We start from the raw sequence: 14,134 nt of genomic DNA, 5'->3' as shown, positions 1-14,134 counted from the left end.
ACTAACTCTAATAATCATAATAGACAATCTAGTTATAATGGTACAACTAATGGTCAACTGTTTGAATCTGTATCGGACCTACTAGGTCCTACATCTATTAGTATAAATGTATCTACCTCTAAAAATGCTGTAATTAATGTTGATGTAGATGTGCATGATAATAGGGATATTTTAAGCTATGTCAATTGTGGTGAAACCACTTCTAGTGTGAGTTCAGGGGGTGAAAACGTGGCTAATAATAACACCCATACTGGAATGAACCACATTCTGTCTGAATCTGGTGATTTAGTAATAGATAATATTGAAGGCAGTAATGGGTCCAATATGGACCAAATTTTGTCCCCAATTTTCCACCAAGTTGCTGAACTAGTGGTCAGTTGGAAAACCACTAATAATAGTAGTGGCAGTAGTAGTGGGAGTTTACAGCTCCCCCTTTCCCGATTTCCAATATGCACAATCGGGGCAGAAGTTGCTCTATGAGCAGGGGGAGACAAAAAAGGAAAGCCCCAGTAGGAGATATAAAAGGACCCACCCTGAAGAAGATGTGTGAGAAGGTAGTAACAACTTAGTGTGGAATCTTTCACACAGACCATTAGATAAGTATGAGTTGGAGGTCCTGAACAAAGGGCTACCTTTTATACCAACCACTTATAGCAGTCTTTCAGATACCATTCTAGATGTCAAATTATTTGTGCGTAATGTTCAATTGAAACTGTTATTTGATAATGTTGAAAGTAACACCTATGTTTCACAACCACGGAAACCTAGTGTACTTGTCCCTAATTTGCTTCCTTTAGTGGATGTTTTTTGTAAGATTGTAGAAGAGGACTTGTATATCTGTCATAAAGACATACAACCTACTAAAAATAAAAATAAAAAGAAACATAACTTATCCTTCCAACAGAAGAGGGCCTTAGATAATTTAAGGAGAGACAATAACATATCAATTAGACCAGCAGATAAAGGTGGTCCAGTAGTTGTTCTGGATAACAAAGACTATAAATATTATATGCATGAGATGTTACAAGACACTGCTTTCTATATACCAGTTAGTAAAAGTGATGTTCAAAAAAATGCATCTACGGTTAATACTTTATTACAAGGACTTCTTACGAGTGGAGCCATTACTACTGAAATGTTTAATTTTCTGTTAGTCAAACACCCTTTAATTCCGATGGTACAAGGGCTCCCAAAAATACGCAAAGACTCTGTGAAGCCAACTATGAGACCCATAGTGGCAGGAAGGGGGTTGGTTACTGAACCCCTCTCTATTCTTGTTGAGAAAATGTTGATACCTGTGGTTAATTTAAACCCAGTTATTTTGAAAGATACTAAACAGTTTTTACTTGATTTATATAAAGAAACAGTTAATATACCAAATAATTTACCATATATTCTAGTAACTATGGACGTTAAGTCCCTGTTTACGATGATACCTAACCGGCATGGTATACACAGTATACACCGTTATTTAACCAATTATATTGATTTTTTGGATGCCAAAATTGATCTCATTTGTAGATTACTTGGAATAGTGCTGGAGAATAACATTTTCTTATTTGATAATGAATTATTTCTCCAGAAGGATGGCGTAGCTATGGGCACGTCATGTGCCAATAGCTACGCCAACCTTGTTATGGCAGTGTGGGAAAAGGATAAACTTTTTCATCTATCTAGTTACAAAGAGTTTGTTATATTTTACAAGCACTATGTAGATGATTTGTTTTTTCTTTAGAAGGGTAGTGAGGCTGATTTGGATAGAATTTTTGATGAAGTGAAGTCTTTCACTGATTACTTGAAATTTACCATTACTATGTCCAGAGATAGTATTTCTTTTTTAGATGTATTCATTGAGTGTTTGATCAATGGTAAATTGAACACAGGGGTATATAGGAAATCATGTTATAAGAACACATTGTTGCACAGACAGAGTATGCACCCTGGTTTCATTTTTAAAAACACAGTAAACCCACAAAAGGACAAGCAATTCGAGCTTCTAGATTGAATCCAATACAGTCTAATTTCGAAAAAGAGCTTATTGACCTTAATGATAGATTAGTTGCAAGGAAATATAATGATAGTGAGATAAGATATAGTTTCCTTAGCACAGAGAGTATAAGATCTAGTAGAGCTTGCCCTTATTTTTCAGAAGAAGGGAATCGGCAGTATTCAAAGTCTAACAATTCTGATACTTTTTATACATCCATACAGAAATTGTCATTGTTTTTTACTCATGATGTTTGTCAGATTAAAGATATAATTTATAAACATTGGAATTTGTTAACCATAGACCCACTTATTAGGAATATTGTAGGGGAACAACCCCATTTCTTATTTAAGAACAAGAAAAATGTATTTAGAGTCTTATGTCACCCACCTAGAAATATACATTCATCTCTTGTTAATTCATACGTAGGAACTAGGCCATGTCATAGTTGTAACTTTTGTTCCTTTATTTGTGAATCCCATAACTTCGTACATCTCAAAACCTTACATATACATAAATTTGATGTAACAGCTGACTGTAACACCAAACATGTGGTTTATCTCGCCATGTGTTCCTCCTATTCTGTTTTTCATGTGGGCAATACTGACAGGAGACTTAGAGACAGGGTTACAGAGCATTTGTACCAGATATGTATCAAATCTGACACCAGTGCACTCTCATAACACACTTTAGCCACTGATACTTCACATGCATTCAGGTTTATGGTAATATTTAAAAATACACCTAGTTTGAGAGGTGGTGATGTTAGCAATTTTACTGAGATGAATGAAATGAAATGGACAGTTAAACTTCAAGCACATTTATATCCTGGTTTGAATGAGAAGATACCTATTAAGCCAGCACTTAGAAATAAGAGGCTGACTTACAAATAAATAATCCATTACTATATTCTTTTATATGTACTTTTTTATATATGTGTTTAAATGTTTTATGTATGGTTTTTATTTACATATTTTTGTATATTCAAAGTGAATATATTTTTTGCATAACTGGTTTTTAGATAGGTTCTTTGAGGTTTTTATGTATATCTTATTTAATTGAGGTGATGTTTTCACTCCCTAATTAAGATGTTAATTAATGAGTTAATTGATTCATATACAAATAGAGAGGGTTTTCATTTTTGTAACACTATTGAGGTTTGAAGAAGCCATCTTGGTGAAAGCGCTTACCTGTTCTCGAATTGTTGAATTAAAGAACCTTATTTTACCTAAGGGTCCAGCAAATCATTTTTTTCCTTAAACAGCTTTACAAGAAAAGAAGTTGGTGTGAATAGACATTTTTATGGTAACTGATATTCACTGCCAGAGGTTGTCACTGGGCCTGTTTTATTGTTGTTTGACTTTGTTTGCTCTATTAGTGCTCAGTGCCATTTATTTCGTAGCGGTGTTGGTTATCGATTCTACTTTATTTTATCCTTTTTATCACTGCTCTGAGAACATGGCAGATGCTGAAGGCAGTATTGTGGAATTGCCTTATAATCCTGATAAGCCCGTTAGAGAAAGAACATCTCGTATTCAAATTTTGGATTACATCATGAACAACGTCAACCCGCTACTTGGCTTTACAGGAGTGAGTCTCAGAAGTGGAGAACAACATAACAATATTGACTTTACAGCTCTTAATGATGCAGTGGCAGCTTTAGAAATGAATATTTTGAAGTTGAAGCGACTTCAACTCCAACACTTCCACTTTGAGGCATGTATTAGCAGAAAGGTTATTATGCGTGGTGTTCGTGTTTTGAAGATGCCAACCACTGGTGCAACCTACCTAGAGTTGCTGTATCGTTGGCAGCAACTAAACATAGAGGTGAGCCTCAGTTACATGTCTCTTTTAAACGAGTTTTTTGCTCCTGAAGAGAAGAACTTGCTAGTATTGATACAAAAACAACAAACTGGTTTATATGTATGTTATCCAGAGACTTTAGTCGATCCGTTGATGGAACACCTTTTGGATAGCGTCTTCCTGTTTGAGAGACGCTTGTTGAAACAGAAGAAGCATAAGCTTCAAAGGGACTTATACTATTTTTCACACGGCCAAGTTTTTACTTGGCCGAGAAATACTAACTCTAATATTCATATTATACAATCTAGTTATAATGGTACAACTAATGGTTGACTGTTTGAATCTGTATCGGACCATCTAGGTCCTACATCTATTAGTAAAAATGTATCTACCTCTAAAAATGCTGTAATTAATGTTGATGTAGATGTGCATGATAATAGGGCTATTTTAAGCAATGTCAATTGTGGTGAAACCGCTCCTAGTGTGAGTTCAGGGGGTGAAAACTTGGCTAATAATAACACCCATACTGGAATGAACCACATTCTGTCTGAATCTGGTGATTTAGTAATACATAATGTTGAAGGCAGTAATGGGTCCAATTTGGACCACATTTCTTCCCCAATTTTCCACCAAGTTGCTGAACCAGTGGTCCATAGGAAAGCCACTAATAATAGTAGTGGCAGTAGTAGTGGGAGTTTACACCCCCCCTTTCCAGATTTCCAATATACACAATCGGGTGCAGAAGTCGCTCCATGAGCAGGGGGAGCCAAAAAAGGAAAGCCCCAGTAGGAAATATAAAAGAACCCACCCTGAAGAAGATGTGGGAGAAGGTAGAAACAACTTAGTGTGGAATCTTTCACACAGACCATTAGATAAGTATGAGTTGGAGGTCCTGAACAAAGGGCTATCTTTTATACCAACCACTTATAGCAGTCTTTCAGATACCATTCTAGATGTCAAATTATTTGCGCGTAATGTTCAATTGAAACTGTTATTTGATAATGTCGAAAGTAAAACCTATGTTTCACAACCATGGAAACCTAGTGTATTTGTCCCTAATTTGCATCCTTTACTGGATGCTTTTTGTAAAATTGTCAAAGAGGACTTGTATATCTGTCATAAAGACATACGACCTGCTAAAAATAAAAAGAAACATAACTTATTCTTCCAACAGAAGAGGGCCTTAGATAATTTAAGGAGAGACAATAACATATCAATTAGACCAGCAGATAAAGGTGGCCCAGTAGTTATTCTGGATAACAAAGACTATAAATATTATATGCGAGAGATGTTACAAGACACTGCTTTCTATATACCAGTCAGTGAAAGTGATGTTCAAAAACATGTGTCCACGGTTAATACTTTATTACAAGGACTTCTATGAGTGGAGCCATTACTACTGAAATGTTTAATTTTCTGTTAGTCGAACACCCTTTAATTCTGACAGTACAAGGGCTCCCAAAAATACACAAAGACCCTGTGAAGCCACCTATGAGACCCATAGTGGCAGGAATGGGGTGGGTTACCGAACCCCTCTCTATGCTTGTTGAGAAAATGTTGAGGCCTGTGGTTAGTTTAAACCCAGTTATTTTGAAAGATACTAAACTGTTTCTACTTGATTTATATAAAGAAACAGTTAATATACAAGATAATTTACGATATATTCTAGTAACTATGGACGTTAAGTCCCTGTTTACAATGATACCTAACCAGCATGGTATACAAAGTGTACACCATTATTTAACCAATTATTCTGATTTCTTGGACGCCAAAATTAATCTCATTTGTAGATTACTTGGAATAGTGCTGGAGAATAATATCTTCTTATTTGATAATGAATTATTTCTCCAGAAGGATGGTGTAGCTATGGGCACTTCATGTGCCAATAGCTACGCCAACCTTGTTATGGCAGTGTGGGAAAAGGATAAACCTTTTTATCTATCTAGTTACAAAGTGTTTGTTATATTTTACAAGCGCTTTGTAGATGATTTGTTTTTTCTTTAGAAAGGTAGTGAGGCTGATTTGGATAGATTTTTTGATGAAGTGATTTCTCTCACTGATTATTTGAAATTTACCAGGACTATGTCCAGAAATAGTATTTCTTTTTTAGATGTATTCATTGAGTGTTTGATGAACGGTAAATTGAACACAGGGGTATATAGGAAATCATGTTATAAGGGCACATTGTTGCACAGACAGATATACACCCTGGTTTCATTTTTAAAAACATAGTAAAAGGACAAGCAATTTGAGCTTCTAGATTGAATCCAATACAGTCTAATTTCGGAAAAGTACTGATTGACCTTAAAAATAGATTAAGTAGTAGCAAGGAAATATAATGATAGTGAGGTAAGATATAGTTTCCTTAGCATAGAGAATATAAGATCTAGTAGAGCTTGCCCTTATTTTTCAGAAGAAGGGAATCGGCAGTATTCAGAGTCTAACAATTCTGATACTTTTTATACATCCATACAGAAATTGTCATTGTTTTTTACTCATGATGTTTGTCAGATTAAAGATATAATTTATAAACATTGGAATTTGTTAACCATAGACCCTCTTATTAGGACTATTATAGGGGAACAACCCCAGTTCTTATTTAAGAACAAGAAAAATGTATTTAGACTCTTATGTCACCCACCTAGTAATATACATTCATCTCTTGTTAATTCATACGTAGGAACTAGGCCATGTCATAGTTGTAATTTTTGTTCCTTTATTTGTGAATCCCATAACTTCGTACATCCCAACACCTTACATATCCATAAATTTGATGTAACAGCTGACAGTAACACCAAACATGTGGTTTATCTCACCATGTGTTCCTCCTGTTCTGTTTTTCATGTGGGCAATACTGACAGGAGACTTAGAGACAGGGTTAGAGAGCATTTGTACCAGATACGTAACAAATCTGACACCAGTGCACTCTCATAACACACTTTAGCCACTGATACTTCACATGCATTCAAGTTTATAGTAATATTTAAAAATACACCTAGTTTGAGAGGTGGTGATGTTAGCAATTTTACTGAGATGAATGAAATTAAATGGATAATTAAACTTCAAGCACATTTATATTTTGGTTTGAATGAGAAGATACCTATTAAGCCAGCACTTAGAAATAGGAGGCTGACTTACAAATAAATAATCCATTACTATATTCTTTTATATGTACTTTTTTATATATGTGTTTAAATGTTTTATGTATAGTTTGTATTTACATATTTTGTATATTCAAAGTGAATATTTTTTTTGCATAACTGGTTTTTAGATAGGTTCTTTGAGATTTTTATGTATATCTTGTTTAATTGAGGTGATGTTTTCACTCCCTAATTAAGATGTTAATTAGTGATTTAATTGATTCATATACAAATAGAGAGGGTTTTCATTTTTGTAACACTATTGAGGTTTGAAGAAGCCATCTTGGTGAAAGCGCTTACTGTTCTGGAATTGTTGAATAAAAGAACCTTATTTTACCTAAGGGTCCAGCAATTTGTTTTTTCCTTAAACAGCTTTACAAGAATAGAAGTTTGTCTGAATAGACATTTTTATGGTAACTGATATTCGCTGCCAGAGGTTGTCACTGAGCCTGCTTTATTGTTGTTTGACTTTATTAACTGGTTTTAATTACACCTCTACTGCATCTAAGTTTCTCTCTCTCTCTCTCTCTCTCTGATATGTTTTCTTATTTCCTCAGTTACAAACTTCTGTTGAGATGGGGTGGGAGGAATCCCAACAAGCTGCTCATTAAATAAGGGATCGCCATGTGCAACATATCTTCCAAGAAGCAGTCCACAGTAGCAAATACATAATTTCCCTTTCTCTTGCAGTTTCTCATACCTCTTTCAGATAATACATATTGGGGGGAATTTAATAAAGCCTACATGGTCTTTTTTACCATGTAGGCATCGTGTCATGCTGCTTACATGAAGGTAAGCAGGTTTGCGATCCAGTAAGCACTACTAGGTGGCATGCATGCACATTCCAACATGGGAAGTTCCGTAGCATGCAGATCACTTCATAAGCAGGTGAATCTCATGCAAATGAGGCAGGTAGAGTGATCCAGCAAGCAGATAGGCAGCCCTGCAGACCTCATGTCAGTGTCCATAGTGTACACGAAAAAATGTATGTGTACAGCAATGCAGTCAGACAAAAGGGTCTGTAAAGATGTAGATAGATGCACAGAAATGGCATACCACACACACAGATATGAGCAAAAATATCCCCTGTCTGTTTCAAAAGTTACAGAAAATATGTTAAAATATTTTTTTTAATAATCTGAGAGTGTTTTCATGGTGCGTTGCAGTGCACAAACATACCCTAAAAAAAAAAAAAAAACTGGAAATAACAAAATTAGTATTATGAGACAGAAATGTATTACAGGACACTGTGTGGAGTATCTACAATGGTGCTGTTGCTAATGTGGTATGGCTTGGAAGTTTGTAGTTTCCAGGATGTGAGCACGGATTCCTATTCAAATAAGGTGGAGTTACTGAATAACATAATGGGGTAATCGTGTCCGCGTATCCCCTCTGTGTAGGTAGAGAATAGTGTTGGTGTCCACACAGGGAGTAACTGTCATCAGGAGAGGGTGTGTCCAATAACTACTAAGCTGATTGGAGCTTAGCTGTGTCTGTTTGTGAGGCATGTTGCCATGCTGAAACGTAGAGGTCTGGGGTGTGTGTGTGCACTGACTTCTAAACTTTGTTTGCCTAAGGGGCATGTGTTTCCTTGTGTCTGTGTGGCGTGCTGCTGTGCTGAGCATGGAAGCCTGGGGATGTGTCCACTGAATGCTAAGCTTTATTTACCTATGAGGTGTGCATTTGTGCAGTGTACCACATTGCTGACAGTATCTAAAAGGCAATGATGTATTAATTAGATTTGACCATTGTGTATCTTAAACTAGGGTCATTAAATGATGTTAGTGATATACTAGGTAGGTGGAATACATCATAGGTAGCCAATCACGCAGGCAGCATCTACAGTAGAGCATTATAAAGTATGCATACACCCTACAATCTTATTTTCCCCCATACTATGTACCACTGAAATACAGACATGGGAAATTTAACTGAAAGAATGCTAGTGGCTGCTGCAGGTCTGCTACATCTGTATGTGCTAGATGCTGAAGTCAGTGCTGCTACTGCTGCTGCTGTCAATAGACCTAGTCAGAGAATGAGAAGGGTGTTCAGGTACAGGGTAACCTTCCAGGAACTACATGAACTGGAGATTGTAGAGCACTACAGGGTGGACAGGGACATACTACAGGAACTCAGAGCTCTGCTGCCCTCAACTCAGACCCAGAGCCAACAGAGGGGAGCCCATCCCAGTGGAAACAAAGTTATGTGTAGCCCTTAAGAGAATAGCCACAGGTACCTTTCAAAGACCAACTGGGGACATGATGTGGGTTTCACAGACATTAGCATCCAGGGTACTCCACCAGTTCTTGGATGGTATGCTACCACATGCCAGTGAGCACATTTATTTTCCCCTCACCACTGAGGCGGGGGCCATCAATATGCAACATTTCTACCATGCAGCACACTAACCTGAGGTACTGGGTGCCATAGATTGCACTTATGTACACATCAAGGTACTACCCAGTGAGGAGGGAAGACTTTACGTTAACCACAAGGGGTACTACTCCATCAACTGCCAGGTTATGTGCAATGCCCAGGGCATTATCATGAATGTGTGTGGTGGCAGCCATGGCAGTTATCACGACTCCTATATCTGGCATGCATCACAGCTGTGCCAGATGTTTGCTAGGGGGGGCATCCCACACAGCCATATTCTGGGGGATGCTGGCTAAGCACTGGAACTGTGGATGATGACACTCCTCAGCAATGCACACACACACACACCCACAGAAGAATGCAATAATGAGGCACACACACAAACTAGGAACATCATGTGTCTGGGCTGCTGAAGTCATGGTTCCAGTGCCTCGACATATCTAGTGGAGCCCTGCAGTACTCTCCAGGCACATGTGCACATATGTTCACAGTATGTGTCATGCTACATAATATAATCCTGTGAAAACGGCTGAGCAGGATCAGCAAAGGGAAGGGATACACAGCCCCCACCTGTGCCTAGGTCACCACAGCCACATTTACAGGAGGATTCAGAGTAAGAGCCCCTGATGATGCCCCTGTTGGCAGACGTAGATGTGTCCAGTATACCCTGGAATTGCCTAAGAGACAATGCATAGCACATTCACTGACAATCTAGGACCCTAGGGACTGGCACATTACTTGCATACATATATTAAAATAGCTGATGCCAGGCAACCCACACAACCTGTACCCTATCCATGTATTGGCTGTGTACTACTTGCATCACACAGAGTCAGCCCTGAACTACAGGTCTGTCAACTGCTGCATTCGGAAGGTAGGTCTCTAACCTACACACTAATTGTAAGGATTACTATAAATTGGTATTGTATGTATGGATCCGGTGCTGTTATGCAAGGAAATATAGTGGGCTATTTGGACAGCTGTAACATCCACATGGGACTTTTTATACCCAGCCCAATAGTATGTATTTCTTAATATTCACTAGGCCTCATGTTTGTAATATTGACCTCAGGCAAGGGAGATGTTAAACAGTGGCCACACATGATATGTGGACAACTGTCTACCCAAGCTGATCATGTATTGTTGTTCCCCCACTGCCAACACAGCAGTGTACCCATATAAATGCTTTAACAGAAAATCAGCTATGGTATATCAGTGGACCAGGCAATATTAGTGCTGTAACATAGATATTGCTCACAAATTGTATGTCTCTCTTCACGCAAGATAACAATGTACATATTTATGCTATTGATTGTGTGATGAATGACTCCTCTTTGTCTGGCAACCTGTGTGGTTCCGTAGACTAGGGAAGCTAGCATGAGTGATGGTGCTGATGGTTCTAATCTGGAATTATTTACATATTTTGCATGTGAGGTAGTACTATGTTGGTGTTTTCACAGACCATCATAGCTCTAAACCTCTTAGTGCAAGAAATCTGGACAAAGCCAGAAAGATTGGTGGGATAAAGGCCCAAATATATGGACAGATTTTAAACATTATTCCCATAAACCTAGAAAGTTGCTGGAATTAAAAATGTTGCGTTATTACATATTTTCAGAAGGATATAAAGTCTGAAACACAAATTTTGTCTGTAGTTAGTATAATGTAGTGACATCAATATTCAATAACTCACCAGAAGACAACAAATGTATGAGGAGCAGACCAAACATATGAGTCAAAACTCTGGACATTCTGTGAGCATCAGTACCCTTGAGAGGTATGCAGACTGTCAGTCTGTTGGTGGAGTAACACTACCAACATCAGTCACATATTAAGTACAGCACACAGCTGGGGAATGCCATGGACATTTTGAGTGAAGTGCAGTACTGCAGAAACAGGAGTGGATGTTAATGTCTGTAGCATACAAAATCCCGGGCTGGGGTACAGGTATCCGTGGCCTGGAGTCACTTTATCAGTACTGACAGTCCCACTGGGCATGCCTAGTCACTTAGTTAAAATGAGCGCAATTCTGTTGCCCCTTCATCAAAATGACCTGTTATGTATAAATGTCTATACATGAAAACATATACATATCTGTCTGTCACTATCTTTCTCTCACATGCATAGTATATCTAGCGCTATGTAGTGTCAAATAGATATATACCAACATATATAGCTATATATATTAAAAATGATACATACGCTTCCCCAATATATCTACATAACATATATACATAGCATAAACACACAGCTACATTTATATATACATCCCTGTTATATACAGAAATATATGTATGTGTGGATGTCTGTTATCCAACATACCATAATAATGGTGAAAAAAATGTACACTATCACACAGCCATAATGTTGCTCAAAGGATGCAAACAAAGGCCACAAAAGTACATCATCCACTTACCTACAGACACCTATGCCTGCTGGATGTCACTACGTAGACAGACCCAGTTGAGGAGGTGGTGTAATGTATAATGTTGTTAATGCATGTATGGACACGGCACATTGTCCCTGCCCATAGGTTCACCAATGTAACTGTAAGCAGCCACATATGGCCATATTGGTAACCGTACACATATAGCTAGGATAAATACAATTATCGCACTGCTAGGATACTAGATACAGCTAAAAGTATGAAGCATTATCATTCTGCAGGCCAAAGATGTTGTTCGACACAAACCTAGTTTGTGTAATGCACAAGTATTGTGCCTGCAATCACATATTCAGCAGACTTAAGTTGTGGTGTGTGTGATAAGTACTGTGGTCTATAGTGTATAAGCCAAGATAGGTAGGGGTTATAATCTCCCTCCAGCCTGCTTGATGTGTGTGTGTGTGTGTGTGTGTGTGTGTGTGTGTGTGTGTGTGTGTGTGTGTGTGTGTGTGTGTGTGTGTGTGTGTGTGTGTGTGTGTGTGTGCGTGTGTGTGTGTGTGTGTGTGTGCATACATTCTCCTGCAAAACAACAGATATGCTGTCATGGGCTATCCACCTGCAATGATCATGCACTTTTTGGGTCTGTAACTTGCTGCTGTCTTCCAAACTGACTTACTGCTGGCTTTAAAACTACCTTCTTCTGCAAGGCCTGATGATGTCAGCCACCTTAAGACTACCAGCTGACAATATATTGTCAGACGTAAGCTGTGGTGCACGCAATAAGTACTGTGAGCTATACTGCATAAGACTAGATAAGTAGGGGTTCTACTCTCATTCCAGCATTCTTGGTGTGTGTGTGTATGTGAGTGTGTGTGTGTGTGTGTGTGTGTGTGTGTGTGTGTGTGTGTGTGTGTGTGTGTGTGTGTGTGTATAGCACAACCTTGGTAACCTAGACATTGGTAGGGTTTTGCAGTGTTTTATTTGTGGCAGTGATGTGGCCCCCAAAGTACTGACCACAACAAGGTCTGCTTATGTCATCAAACATAATATACTCTAAACGGATAATACTAGCAGACATGAGATGTGTTGCATGCAACATGTACTGTTATCTGTAGTATGTACCATTACATAGATAAGTGTTTACATCTACATACAGCCAACTTGCAATACATGTGTGCCTTGGCAGGTCCTGTACACATTGATTGGAAGTGGTGGTAGCCTCAATGTAGCCATGTTTGTATGTGAGCCTGTTAGAGCATTGTACATCATGTTATGGAACCATAGGATGCTTGAACTGAGCTAGAATAATGGTCATTCAGCCCTCATGATCATAGACATCATCATACCCAAAGTTACAGGATCAGCACATATTGCTCCAGTCCAAGAGGGACACAGGCAGATGCCCTGTGTTGAGATGACATCGCCTAGCCAATCAGACAAATAGCATGTGCTGAGGTCCATTGAGGTGCTCTGTGTGCCATTAGGCAGGGTTATGTTCCTGGGGTGTGTTTCAGTCTGCTAGTTAAATCTCTCCCACAAGCATGTAGTACTAACATCACATACAAGGTTAATGTCCTTACAGTGAGTCATCCATCCACTATGCAATACAGCCAATACAGCATCATACAACATAAGGTACAGAAATGTATGTGGTGCACACATGACAAATGCCAGCATACAGTAACTGTCTGTAACCACAGCAAGTGGCATGGTGAACCAACACTGCATTACAAAAGTACATGTTAACTAATATAGTCACCCTGTGCATCAGACACATAGCTTCATTTCCCTGCATCAATGGCAAGGATGACAGGGATGTGGCAGAGCTATCATCACTTACACAGGGTGTTGTGTGGGGGAGCAGGAGGCCTAGGCTGGCCTAAATGGTAGACAGCATTTGTGCGAGTCAGGAAGGGAGCATGTAAGATGGACCATGGAGAGGTGCCCTGTGTGTCTGTAGCTGACCTGCATTTGACAGTGGTGTGTGAGTGTGTGCATGTATACAGTCAAGCTCAAAGCTAGCCCTAAATGTTTGTATGCTGGACAGCTTTGGATTGTACATGAGAGAGTTGACAGTTCAGCATCTCCTGCCCCAAATACAGAAACTGGTTCTGCCAGGAGTTGAGCTGGCACCTCCATGCCTAAGGTCAAAAGTGGTGCAAGTACCTGATGGTGACTGCTGTCTGCTGGGACCATGTCCCCAACAGGAACCCCCAGGACCATGAGCCCATGGCCTGCCACATCATGATGTGAACAGTACACTCCCCTCTGTAGCACTGGATGTACTGCCACTATGGGATCATGAGTGTGCACGGCCATGTGGACTCCCAGCAGATGGGGTTGCTGACCTATGTCCAGAGGTCTGACGGTCAATTCTAACCATATGTTCCAGCACAGACAATGTGCAGTTCAGGATAAACACTGTCTCAGCCCAGCATCTGTCCA

This window comes from Protopterus annectens, chromosome 11.part0, assembly GCF_019279795.1.
Source record: "Protopterus annectens isolate FY-2018-M chromosome 11.part0, PAN1.0, whole genome shotgun sequence".
Classification (NCBI taxonomy): Eukaryota; Metazoa; Chordata; order Ceratodontiformes; family Protopteridae; genus Protopterus; species Protopterus annectens.
The sequence above is the reverse complement of the archived record's forward strand: the minus strand, read 5'-3'. Positions refer to the sequence as shown.